This window comes from Ictidomys tridecemlineatus, unplaced genomic scaffold, assembly GCF_052094955.1.
Source record: "Ictidomys tridecemlineatus isolate mIctTri1 unplaced genomic scaffold, mIctTri1.hap1 Scaffold_112, whole genome shotgun sequence".
Classification (NCBI taxonomy): domain Eukaryota; kingdom Metazoa; phylum Chordata; class Mammalia; order Rodentia; family Sciuridae; genus Ictidomys; species Ictidomys tridecemlineatus.
In genome coordinates, this window is record NW_027521049.1 from 534,607 (window position 1) to 562,521 (window position 27,915).

General features: G+C 34.0%; 2 pseudogenes; both read right to left on the minus strand.

The window, feature by feature from the left end:
* Positions 1 to 780: 780 nt before the first annotated feature.
* On the minus strand, positions 781 to 7,806 carry LOC144372509 (protein N-lysine methyltransferase METTL21D-like; annotated as a pseudogene).
* A 1,159-nt stretch (positions 7,807 to 8,965) lies between these two features.
* Positions 8,966 to 27,915, minus strand: part of LOC144372515 (son of sevenless homolog 2-like) — a 40,168-nt pseudogene continuing 21,218 nt past the window's right edge.

A 27,915-nucleotide genomic window follows, 5' to 3' on the forward strand; every position in this document is an offset into this window, starting at 1 on the left:
ATGTGTGCTGAAGATTATCATAACACGAAATAGAAATGACACAGCATAAAAATAATTTGATAGATATGTATACAACTACATTTTTTTGTAGTTACGCAATAATCTTTTACTGTTTCATGTAAACAAGTTAACTTAATACCAGTGTTCTTAAACCAGATTTTCCTGGAAGACAATCACAAAGAAAAATGCATGAGCTATACCAGTGAATAACCCTGGAACTGGGCTTTCCATTCTCACTCCATTCCCAAATGAAAAATTTTGTAAAGGTACCTTTTGTTTCCCTAATCTCTTATTTTTTCTTCTTTGTAACTAATTATAATATTGTTCACTATTTAGAGTACTTACATATTTATTTGAAAAGAATAAAACTTTGGTAAATGTAAGTATACAAGACAATAGTTTTGTTTTTTTAAGTAAAAGGACAATTAAGCATTAAAGATACCATATGAAGCAAAAGACAAAACTATTGCCTAATTATGTAAAAGTGAAATATTTAAAATTTACTTATTCCCAAGGCAAACTAATGTTTACTGGTTTGAATTTAGAAAATTATTCGATAGTGATATACTTCTAAAAATTGCATCAGTTTACCTCTAGTTTCCTGAAAATGTGTCAAATCAACCATGTTGCTTCACTATTTACTTTTGGCAGATTTTAGCCTAATCCTAATACCAGTTTTTATTTGAGTAACTGATCTCAATATTTCTTTTAAGCAGAACTTAATGCTGAGGCTAAGTAAACCTAAGATGGATTTCAGGCCCACTGAAAGGCAGGCAGTCATTTTTCATATTGCAGGCAGACCATGGTGGTTGTCATCCATATATCAGACCTCTAAGGACATGCTGGAAAAATCTGTAAACACAATCTTCCCATGCTGTATTCACATGCTTCATTCACATCTTTAGCTTACCCAGGTTGTTAGAGGTTTGGGTAAGATGACAAAGTTTCATGACGGCAATTTCTATAAGAAAAAAAAAAAGTTCACCAACTATTTATGGAGTACTTAATACTAAGCAATATGCCCAGCAGTGGCTAAATGAAAGTCAAATGAATAACCAAGTATAATGTTTAGAAAGTTTTAAGCTGACACATGTTAAAGCTGCAAGCAACTAAGGAAAAAAAAAAGATATACTGGACATTATCAAAATTCAAAACCTTTTTGCTATAAAAGACATAATACCAAAACAAGAAAGACAACCTGCAGAATAGGAGAGAGTATTTTGCAAATTGAACATCTGATGTTCAGTATCCAAATTGTTCTCTTAGACTTAATGAAAAGACAAATAACTCAATTTGAAAATGGGTCAATGATATCTTGTCAAGTGAGACAAGATATTCAACATCTTTAATCTTTAGTTATTAGGGAAATGAAAATAAAAAACATAAGATCTGCCAGAGGCAGTGGCGCATGCCTGTAATCCCAGCAGCTCAGGAGACAGATAGGAGAACTGCAAGTTCAAAGCCAGCCTCAGCAACAGCGAGGTGGTAAGCAACTCAATGAGACCCTGTCTCTAAATAAAATGCAAAATAGGGTTGTGGATGTGGCTCAGTGACTGAGTGCCCCTGAGTTCAATCCCAAGCACACCCCCCCCACAAACAAACAAACACAAGATCCTATTTCACACCTCCTAAGATGGCTGTAGTTAAAACGATGGACAATGGCTTAGGAATACAGTTTGTCAATTCCTTAAAAAGTTAAACACAGAGTTCCCATATAACCAAGCAATACCACTCCAGGCATATACCTAAGAGATCTGAAAAGATGCTCACACAAAAAAAACTTCTACATAAATGTTCACAGCAACACCACTCATTACAGCTAAAGACTGAAAAAGTAAAATGCCACCAAATGATGAATGGATGGACAAGATGTACACATTCATACAAATAAATATTTTTTAGACATAAGAGTAAAAGCATGCCACAATATGGATAAACCTTGAAAACACTGTCTGTGTTGAGTAAAAAAGCTAGACGTAAGAGACCATGTAATGTGAATAATTCATGACATGAGCACAATAGGCAGATAAATAGAAATAGAGGTTAGTGACTGCCAGGGGCTAGAGACTGGGGAGAAATGAGTGACTGCTAATGGTATGGAGTTTCTTTTGAGAAAGATGAAAACTTTGTTCTGTGAATATATTTATACTGAATTGTATACTTCAAAAAGGTGAATTTCATGGTATGGGAATTATTATCAATTAAAAAAAATGAAGCAAGGCGTCGTGGCACACTCCTATAATCCAAGCAGCTTAGGAGGCTGGGGCAACAGAAGGATTGTGAGTTCAATGCCAGCCTCAGCAACAGCGAGGTGCTAAGCAATTCAGTGAGACCCTGTTTCTACATAAAATACAAAATAGGGCTGGGGATGTGGCTCAGTGGTTGAGTGCCCGAGTTCAATCCCTGGTACCGAAAAAAAAAAAAAAAAAAAAAATATATATATATATATATATATATATATATATATATATATATATATATATATATATATATATATATATTTAGGAACCCAAAATCTTTATGCCTCAAAAATTTCTACTTGTAAAACTGTATAATGCTTTAGCTAAAACTGAATCCCTTAGCTGGCTGTGATGATGCACGCCTGTAATTCCAGTGACTTGGAAGGCTGAGGCAGGAGGATCACAAGTTTGCAGTCAGCCTGAGCAACTTGATGAGACCATGTCTCAAAAAAAAAAAAAAAAAAGACTAGTAGCTCAGCAACATCTGTCTGGGTTCAATCCCCAGTACCAAAATCAAAAACTGGATACTTTAAGGCATAAAACATTTTAAAATTTTTGTCACATTTATAAAAGGTGCTGGAGTTACAAAATAGATGAGATACAGTTGTACAAGTTAAAAACTGTAGGTGTCACAGATGCAACTTGCATAAAATGTGATTGTTATATCATGTAAAGGAAGCACCAAACAAGGGGAACAAAAATGAATTCTAGGGCTGGGGTTGCGGGTCAGGGGTAGAGTGCTCGCCTTGGATGTGCAAGGCCCTGGGTTTGATCCTCAGCACCACATAAAAATAAATAAATAAAATAAAGGTATTATGTACAACTAAAAAAAATGAATTCTATTTAATTAGGTGCATTTTTCTTTATAAACAGATCTGTCTATTTTTTTTTAAAGAGAGAGTGAGAGAGAGAGAGAATTTTTAAATATTTATTTTTTAGTTCTCGGCAGACACAACATCTTTGTTTGTATGTGGTGCTGAGGATCGAACCCGGGCTGTACATATGCCAGGCAAGCGCGTTACCACTTGAGCCACATCCTCAGCCCCAGATCTGATTACATTTTACTTTGTTAAAAATAATTTGAATGACTGAAGAAAGTTCACAAAAGTATGAACTGGCATTTTAAAATCTGAGTTAAGAGAAACTACAATATAAAGAGTTAAGTCACCTGTCTGGGTTAATGCCCAATGCTATAGTCTGAATTAGTGTTTCCAAAGGGCCCATATATTAAAGGAGGAAGTGAAATCTTTCGAGATGAAACCTTATGGGGGAGGTCTTCTGGTCATCGGGGATGTGTTTTCCATAGGACTCTGCCCTTTCCTCTTTCTTTCCTTTTCCTTCCCAGCTATGAGGTGATTGGGCTTTCTCTGTCATGACATACTGCCTTGTCATAAGGCAATGGAGCAAAAGGATTACAGACTAGAAATGTGAGCCAAAATAAACTTTTCCTCTTTTTAAGTTGTTACCTCAGGCATTGTTACATTAACTGCTGCTTACTAACACATCCCATTACAAAGGTATATTTAAAAAAAGCCTGCTGGGCTGGAGGTTTAGTTGAGTGGTAGAGTGCTTCCTTCCACATGCAAGACCCTGACTTCAATCCCCAGCACAGCATGAAAGAAAACAAAAAGCCTGCCTTACTTAGAACAAGAACCAAAGGCAAGACAGATAAGTGATCTTAATCCTGAGTCAATGCCTGAGTCCATTGAAGAGTCATAGCTGTTTTACCACATCAAAATCAAGGCCTTGACCACACACAAGCCCAGAAACAGTGACCAGATGATGAAATATCCTCAGAAGATGAAGAACTGGAAATGTACTTACTTATTTTTTCTTTCTGATGTATATAATATGAATATCTTCACTTCGATACTCTTCATCATGTTTTTCCAAGGGAATTTTTTCAAAATCAAAGTCTAGCTGAAGCAGCTATAAATTTAACAGATATACTTTAAACTCAATAATATGAACAGACCTGTGATAAAGAAGGTACAATGGTGGCTATCTTTGTAGGAATACTGATTAGGAAGGGGCACTGTGGAAACCTTCTGAGGTCTTAGAAATGTATATTTTTATGCTGGGTAGTAATTATGTGGCTGAGTGCTTGATATATATGCATTTAACTGTTTTACCTCAATAAAAATTATTTTAACTGTATAAAAAATTAATTAAGAGTCCCAAAATCTCAGTAACATTCTTCATATTCAGGAAAAACATGAAGGCTGGGGCTGTAGCTCAGTGGCAGAACACTTGCCTAGCATGAGTGAGGAACTGGGTTCAATCCTTAGCACTGATAAAAAAAAAAATAAATAAAAATACATCTACATCTATTACTACAAAAAATAAATTTAAAAAAATTTATCATATATTATCTGAGGCAGTCATATTCTTGTTTTCTCATTAACCAAAGCAGTCCATCAGCAGACAAAAGTTGCAGAGCTATACAGATGTACAAAAAGATTTACTTGTAATGGGATGAATTTTTGCCCATAAAAAGGGCCTGGGTCACCACTGGGGGAAAAAGATTAAAAGATACGTAAGATGTTATGTATTGGGTGTAGTGGGGCATGCCTGTAATCCCAGCGGCTCAGGAGACCAAGACAGGAGGATCTCAAGTTCAAAACCAGCCTCAGCAATGGCGACAGGTTAAGCAGCTCATTGAGACCCTATCTCTAAATAAAATACATAACAGGACTGGGGATGTGGCTCAGTGGTTGAGTGCCCCTGAGTTCAATCCCCTTTACCAAAAATAGCTATGTACTACATTTGCAACTTCCTGTGAATATTTCTGACTATTAATTAAGTCCCTAAAAACAGGTATGTAGGTCAGAGGTTTCATAAAAATGTAGAGAAAAACAGAGAAGTACAAATTTATCACCTCCTCATTTCTATCATGAATTCTCTATTTTAAAATATTTATTTTTAAGTTTTAGGTGCACACAATGTCTTTATTTTACATTTATATGGTGCTGAGGATTGAACTCAGTGCCTCATGCATGCTAGGCGAGCACTCTACCACTGAGCCACAACCCCAGCCCCTCTATCATGAATTCTCTAAAAGCACTATATGTATCACTGATATGTTCCCCACAGCCAACAATTAAGAAATATTAAGAACTTTCTCAGAAAAGACAGTGTCACCATTATTATTTTACACGGTTCTGTAGATACAATATCAACTAATTAGATAAAAAATAAAGGATGAGAATAGAAAATGGGGATGGGCTTTGTGGAATAGTGGATTTTAAAGAGTCCCCTACTGGCTGGGTTCATACAAACAGATTGTCCAAATCTCCAAAATTGCCATAAAATACTAATTAGTCATATATAGCCTCCCTGAAGGGTACTCACTACAAAGATAGATCTTATAGTCCTTACCTCAACATATTTTTTCTCAATTTCTGGATTTTTCCCCATTGTACGTTGTTCATAGCAACATATGATACAAGTTTTAGATCCACTGAGATCTTTCAGTGTTTTCAGCAATGGTTCCAAAGACTATAAAAGAAAAACGTATTTCATGACTTCAAAAATTTTCTATTAAGAGAAGGTTAGGGGAGTAAAAGGATTAATTCCCCTATTATTAATTTTTGAATCAATACAACAAAGTACATGTAGTTAACATTTTCTAATAATGATTGGTAAACTCATTAATTATTATTATAAATTAATAATTAATTATTGGCCTGGGTGGTGGCTCAGTGGTAGAGCACTTGCTTAGCATGAATGAGGCACTGGGTTCAATTCTCAGCACCGCATCAAAATAAATGAATAAAATAAAGTCCATCGACATGTAAAAAATTTTTTAAAAATTAATTATTATACTACAGTTTTCAGAAAAAGAATTCAAGTGACTGTGTTTTGAAGTTCCCATGGAAATAAACGAATAGTGTTGATTTCACTCTTAAAAGTAATTTCACTTACTCTAATTTAATGTAGGATTTAAAAAATCAACAATTTTTCCTACAAAAGTAAATCTGAACTTAACTTGAACATGGATTGGCTCAATGCTCATTATTTTAAATATAAATGATACCCACAATGCTATCATAAACCAATATTTAAAGAAAAATATTGCAGTGGCACATGCCTGTAATCCCAGCAGTTTGGGAGATTGAGACAAAAGGATCCTAGGTTCAAAGCCAGGCTCAACAATAGCAAGGCGCTAAGCAACTCAATGAGACCCTGTCTCTAAATAAAATACAAAATAGGGCTGGGAATATGGCTTAGTCGGTCATGTGCCCCTGAGTTCAATCCCTAGTTCCAAAAAAAGAAAAGAAAAAAGAAAAATATTTGATCTAGTAAATCTTGCCACAAAACCATGAATTTTTTAAAAAATGCAACTTAATTCTCCTGGTGAAACATTTCATTGGGAACAACTAAGGGCAGAGGTGGGAGGCTAAGGGGTGATTTTAGGGCTGGAGATGTAGCTCAGTAGTAGAGCACTCACATGTGTAAGGCCCTGGATTTGATCTACAGCCCCCCTAATGTCTGCCATCCCCAAAAAAGTTTTTTTTTTAAAAAGGTTATCATAGTTTTTCATAACAGATCCAAGTGGTAAAATCCTTTAAAACTTTTGAAGAAGCCTCTAATAAAATGCATATAACACTCTTCTAAACATGATTTGCAGGTATATATGAATGTATATACATAGTCTCTTGTGACTTTTGTTTTATTTTTGCTACAACCATCTATCATCCATAGACAAATATCCTGAATTCAGAGATGTTAAAATGTGAAGAAATGTAGTTTCAGAATACAAAAAACAGTTAATCGATTAGAGAGATTTCACTCACTGAACATTTACCTCCTCGTAGCATATGCAGTCAGCCATCAGTATGTAGTCTGGTGGAGAAGGAAAGTCTTCTATTTCTTCCCCCCTTCAAAATGGCAAACAAGTATTTTAAACTGTTAATAATTTAAAATACTCTTGCTTTATAAGCAAGAGCCAATAAGCTCATTTCGTATTATCATGGCTTTAACGAGATACAATTTAAAACAAACTATGAATTGGTATTTTAAAACAAGCTGAAAGACCATACAAACCATTTCAGTACCTTGGCTTTAACAGAACCAGTGACAAGATGTTTGTTCATATTAATATTCATCTTCAGCAAGTCTTGTAATTCCTCAAGATCGGTGACCACAACATCTGCCCTATAAAATAACGTTGATTGAGGGGTAAGCACAGGGTGGGTAACTGGCAATATGAGTTTCAAAGCAAAGCGATGTCCCCTCCCTTCAATTCTTACCTGAGGGTAGCAGCCATGAGTCCCACCGCCAAGGTGCCTGAGCCCAACTCCAGCACCGACCGCCGGCTCAACACTTGGGCCCCGTCTCCAGAAAACCCCAGCGTTTCCAAGTATTTAGAGAGCACAATGGCAGCGTCCCAAACAACTGCAACCCACACCACCGGAGTCATACCGCTGCAGTCGTAGTCCCATCCCGCTTCTCCAGAACTCTCACAAAGCTCCGCAGGGGATCCTCCACCACCGACTCCACAGCAGCCGCCATCTCTGCCGGCTAAAGGGTGCCGCTCGCTTAGTGACAACTCATCTGTGCGCCGCTCACAGGCCAAGCCTTGAGAGGGGCCCGCGCCTCCTAGTGGCGGACTTGGCACCTCGCGTGTGCGCAAGTCAACAAAGCCCAGAAGGCTGCAGCACCTTGGGTGTAACCCAGCACTAACCGCCCTCTTCCATTTCTTCTCCTGTAAAATGCGCCTGGCTTGAGGAACAGCTAGTTTAAGTCACTTTCCCAGATAAAACTAATATAATCCGCTCTGTGAAAAAACAAAGCAAACACTGGAGCATTTTTACGTGGTTAGAGATTGACTCATACTGTAGTTACCTTAAATCCAGGCAGCTTACCAAAGGTGTCTATTATCTTTCTCAGGAAGTTTCCAAGTGTGCTCCTACTTTTTCCGTATGAATGCATAAAAAGGATTGCTGGAAACTTGCAGCTTGCATTTACCAGTTAAAATTTTTTTTTAATCCCTCTAAAATTTACATCATATAAATTATTTGGGATTATGTAGTTTTAAGTTGCATGAAATAACTCAATGTGTGTATACATATATCTACAGTACTCTAATATCCCCTTGTTCTTTACAATGAAAACACATTTTTTAAAAAGTCTTTTAAAAATTAAGACTGAGGTGATTTAATTAATCTTGTTAAGAACTCTGATACAAAGCACAGTAAAAGGCCACAGACCAGTAAATAAAGAACGTGGCTTTTGGCTACTTTACAACCACTGCTACAGCCTGTCACATAACATACTTTTCATCACTTTGAGTGAAGGTATACAAATGGCAAATAAAAGTTTTACTCGCTTCTGATTAAAAAGTTTAATAAAGCATTAAGTATTTGCTGGTTTAAATATTACCAATCTAAAAAAAATATTTTTAAAAAATTTCAGTTAACACAAGATTTATAGAGAAAGTCACTAGGTTTTGAAGGCAAGGCAGTTGGTTCCTATGCCATAAGAACTTTTCCTCTGAACATATGAATTAGTAAAGTAGCAGATTGTATTATAGACCTCAAGTCACTTAAATTTATATAGGTTATTAACATTATCTTTAAATATACAATATAAACAAAACCGTACATACATGGCATATTAACTTTGTGTTCCAAAGCAATAGGCAACTTTTTGCAAAAACAAAAGGCACATCTGAATGAGATACATGCCCTTTGTTTCCTCTATAATTGGGTTATGTGTTCTTTGTTTACATTTTGACAAAATAATATACACAGTGCATTCTATTATTTTCATTACACATTTCATTTTTGTCTTCAGCAGCAAATACTGGCATTTAAGACATGGAATTAAAGAATTTAAGAACAGTGGGTGTTATTCACAATTCTCCTAGATGTAAAAACTACAAGTAAAAACCTTCCAGAAGATGGTCAAAGAGATTTAAAAATCAGTAACACCATACACCTCTATATTTGTGTAAATTCATTACCTTAAAAAAAGGCCTCTATTACTCAAATTTGAAAAATTCCACAAAAACACTATCCCCTTTCAGTGCAAACAAAGTCACTTTAAACCATATTTTAGCAGAGTCTACAGTGCAAATATAAATTCATTATACTGGCCTTTTCGCAGCACTGAGGATCCAAGACAAGGCAATGCAACTGATCACCTGAGGATATTGGTAAAGGACTTTTGTATTTTATCTTTCCAATTCTTAAAAGCTTATTTGATCAGTAGCATTTCTGAAGAGCATTATTTGTAAAAACAAAAAACAAAAACCAAAAAAACTAAAATACTATGCCTTTTTGAGTAAATTAAAAAAAAAGCTTTACAAATACTATTCCAGTGTCAATGACTACATATGGCTAAGGTTATTGAGGAGTTTCTGCATTTTCTACCATAGACAGTCTGTACAATGGGGGATGTGAAAACTCTCACTTGTAAGTCTTTGGTGGAAGTTTTGGTAGGTGAGGGCTTGAATTCTGCCTTGGTGGAACAGGGGGAGCTTGAGAATGAGCAAGACTGTTGTGATAGCATCGACATGGTACCCTTGGAGAGGGTGTGCTAGGAGGAGTGCTTGGTGAATTTGGACATGTTCTAATGTCTCTGAGCCAGTCTGGATCTCTGTGAAGATGTCCCAGTGGAGGTGGCTGAAGATTAAACAGACAGTTTATAAAGTGTTCTGGAAGTCGAAGGCGAACTGGTGGAGGGGTATCAGGAAGAGGATCTGTTGGCGGAGGTGGAGGTGGACTATGCAGAAGTCCATTAAATGCACTGGTAGGAACAGGAACTCTGGGTTTTATCTTTGGGGGAGGAGGCTGTCTTGGTGGAATAGCAGGAGGGTCGTCATCAGATTTCACAGTTCCCTTTAAAACAAAAAGTTATATAACTATACTTCTTTTCTCCTGAAAAACTTACAAGGCAATTTTAAAAGTCTGAAAAATTCTTCACACAGAAGAATTTTTTAACTCAACACACGAATTAAATCCAGAAGCTCAAAGTAAATTAATCTGGTTTAATTATCAGATTTTTAAGTACATCACTTCTAGTTTAATCAAGGGCTCTGTTTAATACTTCTACATATGAGATGTTTTAATTGAAGTCTTAGAACATAAAGCTTCAATTCATCTTACTTTGTGTTACTATTTCATAAATTTAAGAAATTCATGAATTTTAATTATAAAAATAGGTAAGCAAAAATAATATAGAGTTTTGTAGATGTGAAAGGACATGATGTTAAGGAGACTTAATGTCCAGCTTCTCCTGATTAAGCATTTACTTCTACTTTTCCCAGTGACACTCAGAACAGTGCATTTAAAAGGGTCATCCAAGGACCAGCAACATCAGTACCAGTAGGGAACTTGTTAGAAAAGCAAATTATTTTAAAAATTATTTGTTCTTTTTAGTTATGTATGAAAGGAGATTATATTTTGAGATATCATACATACATGGAGTATAACTTCCGATTCTTCTGGTTGTACATGATGTGGAGTCATGTATTCATTTATGAGCATAGGAAAGTTATGTCTGATTCATTCTACTGTTTTTCCTATTCCCATTCCTCGTCCCTTCCCTTCATTCCCCTTTGTCTGAGCCAGTGAATTTCTATTCTCCCCTCCCCACTGCTTATTGTGAGTTAGCAACTGCACATTGGAGAGAACACTGGGCCTTTGGTTAGAAAAGCAAATTTTTGAGCCCTCACTCCAGATCTACTGAATCAAAAACTCCAGGAGTAAGGGTTAACATATCAGGTTTTAACAAGCTTTCCAAAAATTAAATTTGAAAAGCTGATGGAAAGCTGGAAGAATCCTTCACATACTAGTACCAGAAAAAAAGTGTATTTCTGAGTCTGTGAATCAGCACCACCCCCCCCCCGCTTTTTTAAAGGAAAGTTTTTTTTATAAGAATTAAACAACTACTAAAAGCATTTTTCAAATACAACAATATAAATGTGGAAAATGATAAAGAAAAGCCAAAATACAACAAATTCGTAAAAATAAAGTCCTATCTTGAAAATCCATAAATTTTTAAATAAATTAAGGCAAATCCAGGTCCTGTTGACTACCTTTGAATTTGAAGCATCTTGGTCAAACTTTCTTCGAGGAGGAAGTGGAGGAGGAATCAGTAGCTCTTCACTTGGTTTATTTAAACTACCACACGAACTGAAGACAGACTCTAGGGAGGCAAAGATTAGTTTAACCACAATTTACAGTGCAATTAATCCAACAAAACTTCATTGCAACTGTGATCACTTCTGCCATGGCATTTATCAGACTGTAATGCCTGTTATATATTATCTATCTTCTCTTCTAAAATGTAAGCTCTCTTAGGACAGCTCATTTATTTTGTATCCCTAGTACCTAACACAGTTCCTGGTACACAGTATATATGATAGCTAAGTGAAGGCACATTATTTAGTTATGATTAATAATGAGACTCCTCCTCCAAAAGTCTTTTTAAAATCTAAAACAAAACCAAACAAAAACATGAATGTATATATGTAGTTACTTTTAGAGAAAAATTATCCTAAGCAGAAAACATTTACTCTGAAGCAGCTACAATCAGGTTCATGACTACACAGGTAATAAAATCTCCATATAGGAGACCATAAATTAGGGTTATATATCATATAACTCTCTTTGCAAATCTCTTAATAATAAGGTATATGTTATAGAGTCACACTGAAGAAAATTTACAAAATAATAAAGTATTAGAGGAAAATTACTCCTGAACAGGTCAACTAGGTACAGAATAAGAACTATTTTCATTTTGATCAATTTCTTTTGTCTTATTTATATGGTTTTAAAGAACTCTAAAATTATGGTCCAACTCCCCATTTAATTTTTCTCCACATTCACAGTTATTATAGAGACATTCATCATGTCTTATTTGTCATTATACTTAGATTGAGTTTGCAGGAATAAGTTGGGAAAGAAGTTGATGAATTTAGTTTTAAACATGCTAAGTGACTGCTTATGGGACATCAAAGTATAGTTTTTGTTTCCTGCTACCACAAAATAATTTTACTTTTGTCATTGACAATATGCATGACACTGTAATTGTATCATTTTTGGTTTATTAAATATTAAGCACACATTAAAAATGTTTTAAGAAATGTGATACATTAAAGAAGTCAAACATATTCCTTCTCAATATATTTTTCTGTTTTGTTTCATATCCAAATAACAATCTACAAAGTCATAAATAAAACTATCAAGTCTTACAATCTAGAAGTATACATAGATTTTGTAGTTTGACAAAAGTTTTCTTTTAGATTTTATAAAACAAACTTGAAATATTCACAGTGTTCATTATCAAATGACTTTATCACATGGTCTTATTGTTTCCCAACCCTTCTGCAGTAACAGACCTTCCAGTGCACTTTGTAAAGATACTAAGTTTAAGAGTCAGATGGGTGCTGGGCCCAGTGGTGCATTCCTGTAATTCAAATAACTCAGGAGGCTGAGGTGGGAGGAATGCAAATTCAAGACAACCTCAGCAACTTAGCAAGACTCTAAGGACTTTGTGAGACCCTGTCTCAAAATAAAAAAATACTAAAAAGACTGGGGATGTGGCTCAGTGGTTAACTTACCCTGGGTTCAATCCCTGGTACCACCCTCCTCAAAAAGCCAAAAGGGTGAAAAGCCTAGATTTTTAATAAAATAGCAAAGAAGGTTGCTATTTTAAAAATGCTACTACAGTGTAAATGCTTATATTATCATTTAAATGATATATAACAAAATTCAAAATTTAAGAAATAAAATCAAATTCATAGTAGTCTTTGTAAAAAAAATTCCCAAGACTGTTAGAATAACAGAACAAATAATAGCCTAAATTTCCTAAAATTTACTTTTGGATCATTGCTTTGATGAGTTAAAACTGTAAGGATAAAAACAATGGCACACAAATAATTTTAGAAAGATATAACTCATAATTCCTACTTCTTCAGAAAATATTAAATACCTACTGAAAGACACTACCTACCTAGTAATTTGTTAAATAACCACTCAAGATTTACTAGGTATGCATTGCAATTTTATGTAATAAAAAGGAAATTTTATGTATTGTTTGTTTAATTTTATACATTTTTGCAGACCTTCACTGATAGCGCATAAAATTTAGAAAAAATATTCCAACTAGTATTAGATTTAAATGATTCAAATTGCAAATAATACTAAGTACTGCCATTATTTTAATAAATATAAGTTTATAGAAGTTTTACTAATCAATCAATACAAAAATGATCTGGTTCATACAATTCACTGCCTGCATAATGTTTAAAAATTAAATATTCTTTGCAAAAGAGCAGATTACAAGAAATATTTTCCATTCTTATATTTTAAAAGACAAGAGTTGCTGGACATGGTAGTGGCACACCTGAAATCCCACAGCCTCTTGAGACACTGAAGCTGGGGGATCATGAGTCCAGTCAGCCTGGGCAACTTAGCAAGACCCTGTCTCAAAATAAAATAAAATAAGGCTAGGGATGTAGTTCAGTGGTTAAAGCACCCCTGGGCTAAATCCCTAGTACCAGTAAAAAAATAAAAGACAAGAGTTTGCTACATACACAATGAATCTAAATAAAAATTAAAAAGTGGTGGCTGAAAGCCTGTTAACTTTCAGCCCAATACAACACAAATCCACATTTGTAATGTATGTATAAACAATTTAATGGAAATGTCAACAAGTCATAGCTACTACTCATCACTACTCACAGATTCTACTACATTTCAACCAGGTACAATAGATGTATGCAGCGAATGACTGTTTAGAAAATTAAAGCTATCAGAGCTATAAATAAGGAATAAATAGAGAATAGCAATGCCAAAGCATTAGGGGCATTAAAAATAGTGTATAAGATGTGATATAAACACATCTGATAATTTTAAGTCACTTTCCACTGACTTATAGAGCTATGTTTTTAAAAAAAATTATTTTTTCTTTTTAGTTATACATGACAGAATGTATTTTGACAAATTATACATAATGGAGTATAACTTCTAATTCTTGTGGTTGTATACAATGTGGAGTTACACTGGTCATGTATTCCTATATGAACAAAGGAAAGTTATGTCTAATTCTACTGTCTTTCCTATAAAGCAATGGATTTGTGTTTCTTTTAAAAAGGAAAACTTTTCTATACTGATGTATATAGTAATTTTACTGTACATTTTTTACTTCCAATCCTCTTGCAGAACTTGACATATCTCACTAGTATTTCTCAAGAATGTTACATTTTTAGCAGCCATTCATGGTCTTGGTCACTGCATTTAGATTCCCTCCTACCCCTCCACAACTGCTACATTTTTCATGATGAAGAACAAGGAGCCAGGAAAAGGGATTGACTCAGAATTGGAACTTTTTCCTCAAATACAGATATTAAATTTATTATTCCATGTCAAAAGTTGCTGCCCTGATTATGTGGACTCTGCAGTTACTTTCAGGGGTTCTGCTGGTTCAGGGACCCAACAGTTGATACGAAAAGTATACTTTTGGGAGTATTGATAAGAAGTGGGCACGGGATTCACTTTCTCATTTTCTTACCCCAATCAGATTTTTATCCACCTTCTCATACATGTAGCCATGTGTGCTTCAGGGAAAGCTGACCTTACCCCTTAGCAACAGGAATAAGGCCTGATTAGTTCAAGTCTGAAAATTCCCGCTAAAGAAATGGAATTACTCTATTAAACTCATCACGTAGAACTCAACTGGTCACTGAAATACCAAAGGAGATTTTTCTGGAGGCTATTAAAAAGGATATCCCTTGGACTGGGGTTGTGGCTCAGTGGTAAAGTGCTTGACTAGCATGCGTGAGGCACTGGGTTTGATCCCTGGCACCATATAAAAATAAAACAAAATAAAGGTATTGTGCCCACTTAACAACTTAAAAACTTGTGCCCAGTTACAACTTGTTATTTTGGAAAAGTACTTTGCCATTTTGTTTCTCAACCTTTCTCTATCTGCTGAATAAAGAAACATATAACTTTTATCATTCCTGCCAGCATTTTTTATGACCTTATGGAAAAACAGCTGTAGATAAAGATGTTAATCTGGACAAAACAATGAGAGTCAAAAGGAACTTCAGTCTTTAATAACATCATTGAGCCACTGAATCAACTAGTCCTAAAGCAGCTTTCCTATACAGTTCCAATTATGTGTTTCAGAATGGGTTCTTACTGTTTAAGGTAGTCTGACATGAGTCTTTTCTTCTTTATAAACACATAGACTCATGGAAACAGAAGATATCTAAATGATGGTGGGACATATTTGATAGTTTCTGAATTTGAGTCTGACTCTATAGCCACCACATAACCACTATGTTTATACAAAGTAGACACTCAATAACCCTTGTTGTGTGAACACAATTTTATTTTCAATAAAGTGCATTTTGTTACCAGATTGTTTTCATTAACATTGGGCTATTTACTATACTGCCAAATACTGTTCTACTTGATAGCAATATAATAGTGACTTGCTTATGGAGTTTATATTCTGGTTGGAGAGAAATAATAAATATGTAAAAGTAGCATAGCTATACACCATAAGAAGAAATAATTTGTAGGAAAGGGGTTCAGGAATAGGTGGATGGGAAGCAATTTTAAACAGGTGATTGGGGAAGAACTCACTAAGGAAACACTAAGCAAAAACTTGAAGGAGTCAAGGGAGCAGGCCATGATGCCAAGTGGTCAAAGAGCATTAGAAACAGAAGGAATAGCAAAAGCAGAAGTCCTAATGTAGTAATGTGCCTTTGTGTTCTAGAGGCAGAATACCTAAAGCAGTGAAGAGTAAGGGAAGAAAACAGCAGATTATTAGATCTCACAGATCAAAGGAAGCTAAGCCCTGTAAGGCCTTGTGGGCCCTATGAAGGAACTTTAACTTTTAATATGAGTGAGATGGAAAGTTTTATATACAGGAGAGTTAAGGTCTTATTTATTTCCTAAAAGAATCAGTCTGGCTGTTGTATTAAAAACATACTGGAGGGGCTGGGGTTGTGGCTCAGTGGTAGACCGCTCATCTAGCACGTGTGAGGCCCTGGGTTCGATCCTCAGCACCACATAAAAATAAAGAAAATAAAGGCATTGTGTCCAACTGCAACTAAAAAAAATATTTTTAAAAAATATATGTATACTGGAGCAGGTATAACCCTAACATCCAAACCAGATACCAAATGGCAATTATCAATTATCTAGGAAAGAAAACTACAGCCCAATTTCCTGATAAATATAGATGCAAAAATCCTTAATGAAATATTAGCAAATCACATTAAAACACATATAACGAAGAAAATACACCATGACCACAAGTAGGTTTCATCCTAGGGATGCAAGGTTGGTTCATCATACACAATTCAATAAATGTAATTCACCACTTAAATAGAATAAAGAACAAAAACCATATATATGATCATCTCAATAGATACTGAAAAGGCCTTTGATAAAATACAGCAACCATTCATGTTAAAATGCTGTAGAAACTAGGGATAGAAGGAACTTATCTAGCATTATAGAGGCTGTATACAACAAACCCAAAGCAAACATCATACTGAATGAAAAATAAATGAAAGCTTTTCCTCTAAAATCAGAAACAAGACTAGGATGTCCACCCTCACCACTTCTATTCAATATAGTTCTCGAAACTCTAGCCAGAGCAATCAGGCAAGAGAAGGAAATTAAGGAATACAAACAGGAAAATAAGAAGTCAAACTTATCACTGTCTGTTGATGACATGATCTTATATTTAGAAGACCAAAAAAATTCTTCCATAAAATTCCTAGAGCTAATGAATGAATTTAGCAAAGTAGCAGGATTCACTCATATATCAATAGCTTTTCTGTATTCCAAAAGCAATTCAGCTGAGAAAGAAATCAGGAAAATCATCCCTTTCACAATATCCTCAAAATTAAACAAACAAACAAACAACTGGAAATTAATCTAAACAAGGTGAAAGATTTCTACATTGAAAAATGAAGAAAGAAATTGAAGATAATCTCAGAACATAAAAATACCTCCCATGTTCTTGGATAGGAAGAATTAATATTGTCGAAATGGCTATATTACCAAAAGCAATATACAGATTAAAAAACTCAATTCCCATCAAAATAACAATGACATTCTTCACAGAACTAGAAAAAACAGTCCTTAAATTTATTTGAAAGATTAAGATATCCAGAAGAGCCAAAGCAATTCTGAATAAGAAAAGTGATACAGGAGGATCTCAAATTATATTACAGAGCTACAGCAGCAAAAATAGCCTGAAGATCAGTGGAATAGACAGAAACAAACTCACATTTCTACAGCCATCCAATACTTGAAAAATATGCCAAAAATACATGTTAGAGAAAAGACAGTCTTTTAACAAATAGCTGGGAAAACTGGATATCTCTATGTAGAAGAATGAAAGTAGATCCCCATCTTTCATTCTGCACAAAAGTCAAATCAAAATGGATCAAAGAGTTAGAAATTATACCAGAAATCTTAAAATTGCTCAAAGAGAATAGGGTCAACACCCCATCTATAGGTGGAGGCATCAATTCCTCAGCAAGACCCCTAAAGCTCAAGAAATAAAACCAAGAATCAATAACTGGGATGTCATCAAATTAAAAGTTTCTTTCTACACAGCAAAGGAAATGATTAAGCATGTGAAGAAAGAGTCTACAAAATGGGAAAAAATCTTTGTCAGCTGCTCCACTGACAGGGGATTAATTAATATTAATAATATATAAAGATCTCAAAAAACTCAATGCCAAAATAACCTCACAGTTATAAGGCAAAAAACAGACATACCTCAAAAGAAGAAACACAAATGGCCAACAAATATATGAAAAATGTTCAAAATCTCTAGCAATCAGGGAAATGCAAATCAAAACTACACTAAGCTTTCATCTCACTTAATCAGAATGGCAATTATCAAGAATATAGATAATATATGCTGATGAGGATATGGAGAAAAAGGTACACTCATACATTGTTAGTGGGACTGCAAATTAGTATAACCACTTTGGAAAAACCATATGACCCAGCTATATCCCACTCCTCAGTGTTTGTTCAAAATAACTAAAATCAGCATACTATAGTGATACAGCCACCACAATGTTTACAGCAGCACAATTCACAATAGCCAAATTATGAAGCCAACCCAGATGCCTGTCAACAGATAAGTGGATCAAAAAAAATGTGGCAAATATATATACACAATGGAGTTTTACTCAGCCATAAAGAAGAGTGAAATAATGGCTTTTGCAGGTAAACAGATGAAGATGGAGAAAAGTATGCTAAGTGAAATAAGCCTGACTCAGAAAATCAAGGATCAAATATTTTCTATTATATGTGGAAGCTAGAACAAAATAAGGGAAAGAAGGCTTTGGGGGAGGAAAGTAGATATCATAAAGATACAGGGAATATCACATTGGAGTAGAAGTATGAAAACGAGAAGAAAAAAGGAAAGGAAAGTTAAAGAAACATGAAATGAATTTAACAAAATCATTTTATATACATATGTAAATGTGCCAAAGGGAATTTCTCCTTAATGTATATGTAGAAAATACCAGTTAAATATAGATAAATAAAGGAGTGAAAGGAAGATCAGTAAGGGTCAGAGAAAATTCGGAGGAGAGGAAATCAAATTCCTTGTATGTATGATCTTGTCAAAATGAACCCAAATACTATGTAGAATTATAATGCTTTAATTTTTAAAAAAGGAAAAAAATATACTAAAGCAAGAAAAATGGAAAATTAGGATGCTATCATATTGAAAAAGGTTAAGAGATTGTAGTGGCTATCAGCGTAGTAGCAGTAGAAATGGTAAGAGATAGTTAGATTCTTGATATATATTGAGGGTAATCAAGATTTGTTGATTGGGTCACATTTGAGGTATGAAGAAAGAGAGAAAAGCTACTTCTCATATTTTTGGCCTAAGTAACTGAATTGAGATGAGAAGGCGGTAGGAAAAACAGCTTTGGAGGCTCAGTTTTGGAAAGGTTAAGTTTAGATTCCTATCAGATATCCAAATGAAAATGTGGAACAGGTCATTGAATATATGAGTCTAAATCTAGTTGGAGATATGAACCTGGAAATTATCCCATAAATGATATGTTAATGAATGAGGTAAGTGAGAAACAAAGAAACAAAGAGGTTTCAAGATCAAGTCTTTCCAATGTTAACAGTTTGGAAAGCTGAAGAGGAACTAACATAGAGACCAAGGAGCTATAAATGAAGTAAAAAATCAAGAGAGGAAGATGAGCAATATAATCTGCATGCACATGATTTTTTTCCAAAAAATTTGGAGGTATTTTGTATAAACAGGCAGAAAGTCTTTCTTGTTTGCCACCAAATCCCTTGTGCTTAGCTGAGAAGCTGTACAAACTAAGTGTAGGTTGAATACTGCTTATCCAAAATGGTTGGGACAGGAAGTAATAAGGATTTTAGACTTGGAATATTTACATATATAATAAGATATTTGGGGGTTGAGGCCCAAGTTTAAATAAAAAAATTCATTTATGTTTCACATACACTTTATACACATAGCCTGAAGGTAAACACAAAATTCATTTATTTTATTTTCCTTTTCTTTGTCGTTACTAAAGATTGAACCCAAGGGTGCTTAACCACTGAGCCACATCCTCAGCCCTTTTAATTTTTTTAATTTTGAAACAGCTTCTTACTAAGTTGCTGAGGCTGGCCTTGAATTTGCAATCTCCTGCCTTAGCCTCCCAAGCTACTGAGATTACAGGCATGCACCACCATGCCTGGCTTCATTTATGTTTCATCTTTGAGAACCTGAAGGCAAATAATTTTGTGCATGAAACAAAAATCTGTGTACAATGAAATATCAGAAAGAAAAGGTATACAAGAATTGCCAGCTAATACCAGAGGCTAAGAAAGGCTGTGTGGTTACAAACAGCATTTCTTAACCTACCTTGCAGCTAGGTAAGCCCATGTGACTAAGTTTTGGAATGAGAGCAGAAGTGATGTATGCATGCTTTCATAACAAATGTTCTTGCTCTCCACCTTTCTGCTAGCTGAAAAATGGTAACTATTGGAGCAGTTGTTCAAGATAGAGATTGAAGCCACATCTTGAGAATTCTGAATCACCCTGCTAGCCTGAAAATCCTGTGGAGCAGAAATGTCTACTTGTTCTGGCTTTTTTGAGAAATAAACTTTTACTTCATTTAAATCCTTTTACAACTGTAGTTATACCTTGGCTATTTAAAAAAAAAGGAAACAGAAACTGTGGTCACTGAAAGAATAATTTTTGTCTATTTTGTTCACTGCCATATCTCTTGTACATATCAAGCATTCAGAAATATGTACTGAACTGGGCACAGTGGCACATGCCTATAATCCAAGATACTACAGAGTCTGAGGCAGGAGAATCACAATTTTGAGGTTAGTCAAGGCAGCTATCTTAAAATTTAAAAAACCCTATCTTAAAATAAAAAATAAAAAGGTTGTGTATGTAGTTCAGTGGCAGAGTATCCCTGAGTTCAACCTTCAGTACTACCAAAAAAAGGAAAAAATTACATTCAATATGTGAATGAATTAATATGGTATTAGCAATTATAAAAGCTAGAAGACAGTAAAGATAATTTAAATTCTATACTCAGGCACACTATTAACAATTAAATGTATAATACACTTCCAGAAACTTAAGAACTTAAACATTTATATACTATAGTATACTTTAACAGGTTACTATGCAAGTATGTGCCCCTACCAAAATGAGGGAACACATAAAGAAAGGAATCTAAGAAACAAAAATTCAATACAGGAGGAAGGTGAAGGGAATTTCTGGATGATAAAGAAACTTCTAAGATGATGGTTGGGTCAGAGGCTAAGACAGCAACCAGTTCAAATTGGAAAATGTCAGGAAGGAGGTTTCCAAGTGGAAGAGGAGAAGGGGTGGAAAGGGGAAGATAAATGAAAACTCTGATAGGTTTTCTAATAGGCTTGATCTTATGAAAATGTGCTATAAAAGGGCATGGGAAGACCAAGCAATGTCTTAAACAAATCCATGCTTTAATGAGTAAATTCTTAACTCCAGGAAATAAAAGTGTATTAAAAAGGAAATACAATAAATACCATTTGATCTAATAGTGAATAATATCACATTGCCCTCAATGTGATAAGTATAGGTAAGGCAGAACATGAAATCCTCATCAGTAAATAGTATGTAAAATTAATGATTCAAAAGAGGAAGCAATATAAAAAATCATTTTAGAAATGAAGTTTCAATGAGGAACAAGAAAAGGGGTGAAGAGACATGGGGTAGGGAGCTTCTGTTAATTTCATTTTAAGTGTTTAACCAGTTTGCATTGGTTGCTGTCTCAGCCTCTGACTCAGAGCCATTGAAAAGACTGGAATTCCTGCTACTGTCTATAACATATACATTTTACTATGTTAGACGGGAGGTTCTCCAGATTGAGAGAATTATTCCCAAAGCTGCTGTGTTCCTTTTTGGGTTATTTTTGTCTTAAACAAATTGCCACAGAAAGTTAATAACATTTTGATAATAAATGATGAAATAATTTAGAATGATAAAATACTGCTTTTCTTAAAATACTACTTTAACTAAATAAGATATCAAGAAATAAATTATCAAACGCTATCCTGGGAACTTTAAATAAACATTTAATATAGTCATCCCTTGGTATCTGGGACTGATTATAGCATATTTCACAGATACAAACTCCACAGATGTTTAAGTCTCTTACAATGCATAATAATGTTATATAATGCAATTTACTATGATATATTTGCTTTTAACCTACATATATTCTGCAAATTTAAATCCTCTCTACATTATTAGTATTGTTTTGAGGTGGGGTACTAGGGATTGAACCCAGGGTGTCACATATGCTAGGCCAGTGCTTTAGCAGTGCAGGGTTTTTGTTTTTTTTTTAAATACAAACCCTGGAGGTATTTCTAATTGTCCAGGGTGACACTGAATTTGCAATCCTCCTGCCTCAGCCTCCTGGGTAGCTGGGATTACAGGTGTGTGCCTCCATGCCCAGTTCTAGATTATTTATAATACCTGCTATAGTAGAAATACTATATAAATAGTTACACTGTATTGTTTAGGAAACAATGACAATATAAAAAAGTCTATATGTGTTCAGTACAGATGCAAGCACTGTAGGTATAACTACATTTTCAATATGTGGCTGACTGAATCCATGGGTATGGAAACCACATATATAAAGTGCTGACTGTGTATTATTCCTACAGGAAAATGAATTGGAAGGGGTGGGGAAGAAGATAGGTAACTGATATGAAATAATTGTTCATTCTGTGCTAAGAAACAAATTAGGTATTCTAAATAGTTATTTCATTTGGTCCTTAATAAGTTTGGAGATAAAAAATAATTTGTTCAAGGTCACACAGTCCCTTGAACACAGGTCATAAAATAATTTTAAAAAACTATAGGAAAATTTAAATATTACATAACAATAAGCAAATAATTCAATTTATTTATAAAAATTTCTTTCAAGCTGGGAATATAGCTCATCAGTAGAGGGTTTGTCTAGAATGTATAGGGCCTGGGGCTCAATCTCCAGCACAACAGAAATAAAGAAGAAAAGAGGGATAGGGTGAAGGGGAGAGGGGAAGGAGGGAGGGAAAAAAATTTTCTTATTCTTTCCATGTTGCTAAGCCCCAAAATGTTCAAATACAAATTTGGTAAACCAAATTATTATTATTATAGTAATTTCATTAGAATCATACTTACTTGAATGTGGCAAGAGCACTGTAGCAAAGATGCTATTGCTACCTATTGGAAAGAGAAAAATTAATTTGAAAAGATAGGTAACATGTATGGTTTTATTTTTACATGTCAGCATAAAGTAACATGTAATATACATAGCACAAAATTTTATCACCATCTTTTAATGTGTCAGTTTTTTTTAGAAAGATGAAACTAAGTATTCCTTGTACCTAGAATGTTTTTCTCTTTCTTAGTGTAAATGGTTCCCCTTCTATCACAGTCCCTTTCAATTTTCCTCACTGAACTTATGTACTTATTTTTTTATTCACTGCCTGTTGCTCCCTTTCAAGTGGTGGTGAGGTCCCAAAAGTACTAAATAAATCTTTTTGAATGAATAAATCAGAAAACAACATGCATTAACAAATGCATAAGTGTGATAATCACCATTTTCACATTTAGATGCTACTTTTCATACTGATTTGATTACAAAGGATTCTGTAGTTTGTTAATTAAAATGATGAGAATTATCCGAAACAAAAATTCCTTTTTTACCAAATGGTTTTTATCAAATACTTACCACAGGAACTATTGAGATCCATATCTGAAAACACACTATGTTCTGAAGAAGCAGACACTGGTGGAGTAGATGGTGTATTTGGAGAGGTTGGTGCTGACACTGTTGATTCGAGCTCAGTTTCAGCAACCCGACTAAAGCTTATCTTATAAGGTTCTCTTTCTAATTGTGTTGGATAACCTCATAAAGTGCCTGAGGTAGAGCCATGCCGTCCTGAATTAGGCCCTATTCCAGGAGATTTTAAGGAGTAGGTTGATTTCCTAGCCTAGGAAAAGTAAACATAATTAGTATCATTTATTTTCATGAGTTACATTATTAGTTAATTAGTTCTCAAGGAACCAGTTAATTAATTCTCAAGGAATAAATTAAAAGAGTGCAACAAAATACCAATCTGCAGCGGCAGTTTGTGGTATTCTAGTAATAACTTCTGGATTTAACTGGATTAATTTAAAAATGAACTTGAATATAAGTAAATCTCTTTCAATAACTGTAGAAATAAAATGCCTAAAAAATTGTGTCAAAACAACCTTTAGCTCCTAAAACACTTATATCTAAACTTTTTTTCAAATAACTTATATCAATTTAATAAATATTTACTGGTAACATAATTTATGTTTATATTATGTTATGTGCTTCACTTTTTAAAAAGTCCCCTTTTCCCCTTTTCTTATACTAAATGTTCAATCTCTATAACAGTGCTTTCAAAACCCTTTGGTGAAGAGGGCTATCATTGTTCCCTATCCTAAACTCCATCCCAATTTTAAAACTCTGGCAGTGGTAACTTGATGAAAAAACAAAAATCTCAGATTCATAAATTTGAGTTGGAGGCAAATGCTGTGGTAAATGCCTATAATCCCAGCTACTCAGGAGGATGAGGTAGGAGGATTGTCAAGTTTGAGGCCAGCTTGGATGTTGTGGTTTGGATATGTGGTATCCCCCAAAAGTTGATGTGTGAGACAATGAGGGAATGTTGAGGGGTGAAATGATAAGATTATGAGACCTATAACATAATCAGTGGATTAATTCACTTCAATGAATTAACTGAGTCGTAACTATGGGCAGGTAGGGTATAGCTGAAGAAGTATATCACTGGGAGTTATACCGTTGGGTTTATATTTTGACCCTGGTGAGAAAGAGTGCTTCTGCTGCCTGGTTTCCACATCTTGAGCTGCTTTACCTCTTTCACGCTTTTCTGCTTCTGCCTGATGTTCTATCTCACCTCAGGCCCAAAATTAGGGGTCCACTGACCATGGACTGAACCTCTGAAACCATGAGCCAAAATAAACTTTTTCCTCTTGATGTTGTTCTTTTTGGTCATAGTGATGAAAAAGTGACTAAAACACTGGGCAATGTAAGAGACATCCTGTCTCTAAAATTAAAAAAAAATTAAAAAGACTGGGGATATAGCTTAGTGGTAGAGCCCTTGCCTTCCATGCATGAGGCCCTGGGATAGATCCCTAGCACCCACTCAAAAAAGTTTGAGTTAAAATCTCAACTGTGCCTAAAACTAGCTGTTCAGTCTTGAAAAAGTTATTTAATCTCTTTGAGCCTCAATTTTTTTACTTATAAAGTTAGGATAATCTCTATCATATACTGATGTGAGAATGAGATACCATGCAACTACCTAGTTTACTGCTTTGCCAAAGGGAGTCTGTTTATAAATGATTTTTACTTTTTTCCAAATCTTGCTTCACTTTCAGTGACTTAGAATTAGTCTTCCATTATTTCTGTTGCCACTGCAAACCTGTGGAATAACTAGAAAGTGTAGAAGCAATTCCTAGTGTGAGAGATGGATTTCACTGGCAACCACAGACCATGGAGCCCTAATGGCAAGAGCCAATGGTCAAGCAAAAAAAAAAAAACCTATATACTACTGCTTACTCTTTTCCCAGTTCTTTTCACTTCCTTTGTTCCATTCAGCTACTGCTAGGCTCTCATATTCTCACACCTGTTTCTCTTATACTAGAAGGGATCAAAAATTGACAGATAAATGGTAGTAGGACAAAGGATACATCAGATTTTATCAAAAAAGCTGATATCTTCCTTTACAGTATACATAATTTTAGAAATAGTACTATAAAATATCTAAAAATAGCTATTTGATTACAATTTTAAGGAAATAGGTTGAATAATATTAAAAATAATATTTTCCAACATTGTCATGGACTTACAAATCGAGGAGGCTGTTTGTAGTTTCGGGGTTCGATTTCTAGTGACTTGTTGAACAAATAATCTGTAAACTCTTTTTCAGATGAGCTTCCCATGGGGTTAAGGTTTTCAAAGAACCTCTGGAATTAAAGAAATACTCCTAAGTATATACTTACTCAAATTTTTAGTGAAAATTATTTATTTTATCATTTTTAAAACTAAAAAATTAAGGGATCACAATGTCTGGAAAGGTTACAAAGATTGTTTATTCCAGTCACTCTACTTTTCAATAAGATTACATAATTTCTCTGGAAGTCATATTCTAGTCAAACATTATGATTATAAGATGAACAGGTTTTAATGGCTCAGTAGTTAACACTTATCCTTTAGTAGTCCTACTAATTATAACATAATGATCATGAGTAAGCTAACAAAAGTGTTTAGAACCAAAATTATAGTTTAAAAAACCACCATAGAACTTTGATAATTGGAAAGACATATTCAAAAGTAATCAAGAGAAATTATAATAAACTTTATAACTTACCTGTGTCAAATTCTAGTACAAAAGTATTTTTATCAAAAATATTTTATCTTTATCAAAAAATATTCACCAAATATTTTGCAAGTAAAAATTTAAGCTCTGAAGTAGGAAATTTAATACTTTAGCAAAGTGCTCCCCTCAAAAAAAAAAGGAATCTCACTAATTAGAAACCACCCTGTTTATATTTTACTATATTTTCTGGTGTTTTATTATGTGTGATTATATATACATAAATAAATAAATAGAAACTTTTTCTTTTTTGCAAAATTGGGGTAACACCATATTTATTTTTAATCTTTTTAAAAGTTTATAGTCAAGTTGTTCCCATGTGGTTTACTTATCTTATAAAGTACAAATTTTAAGTCTATGGAATTTTATCAGACATGTTCCAGAATTCATTTCACTAATCCTTATATAGGCAGTTATCCAGATAAAAGCCTTTTAATTCTTTGCTATAATAATAATTATTAACTCCTGGTGCAAATATTTTTCTACATAATTCTTATGGTTATCTTTGAAAATTCCTTAGACGCAAATTTCTGGATTTAGCTTTATTTCATTTTTGAGTGTTTACAAGCAAGTAAAAGATATTTATTGGGTTTGGCTTTTGTAAGAGGCAAAATGAACTTGAAAAGTATATCACTCCTCTAACACAAACAATTATTTTTTATACTCAAGTTAGCTAACTTATATTACACTAGCCAATGGTAATTTAAAAACTTTTAGAAAGCTTTATTTTTAATTTTCTCATCATTTGTTCTAACTTAAAAATATGATTTTGTTTGATTAATGTTGGTTTTGTAAAATGAATAGCTTAGTTTGTATATATTTTAAATGTACTTTGATTCAATCATAAAGAGGCATTCCCCTTCTCCAAAATGCTTTAAATGATGGTAAGAAACCTAGATCAGAACAAAAAAACCTATTGGCATATATGCTACTGAGATACAAATGCTTAAAGTATTATTTCAAGTATACCCAATAACAATGTAAAATTATTTCTGTGGAAAAAATATATTGTGAACTCTAATCTGACTTTAAGAACACATTTTCTTATTAGCCTTCTGAAGATCCACATAGAGAGGGTGGGCTCAATGAAATAGGCAACAAAAATTACTATTTACTTTAAAACAGTTATATGTCTGCATTTTAATTAATGGTATGCTTTAGGTCATTCTTTCTAAGGACTGTAGAGTATTTGAACTGGGAACAAAGAATAGTAACTATCTCATAATTCAGGAAGGTAGAAATGATAGTGGCTATTTTCATTCAATATGCCCAATTTGTAGATTCTTTTAAGAATGTAGCATAATTTTTAACATGAAAAGTTAAATTACAATATGTTCTCAATTTCAAATACATATGATATATTAAGTTCATTTAATATAAACGTGGTATCATAATGCACTCTAATTTAGATGGCATCCCACATTTTTTCCCCTGTTAGGAAAAAAGTACAATCCTAACTTTCTTAGGACAAAAATTTCAATAAAGACAGAAATAGCAACAGGTCACTAGATAGATATATTGGCAGAGTTAAAACTAAAATAATGCATTCCTATAATGCTCAACTTAAAATGAGACAAAGCCATAGAATACACTAAGCATAATGTTTCTAAGAGGGTTCATCATGTGATTTCCACTACCAAAATATTAGCAAGAATGTATGTTCCCAGTGAATTAAAGTATACCTGTAGGAAAGCCAGAAAATGCACACTTATGATATCACAGTATCA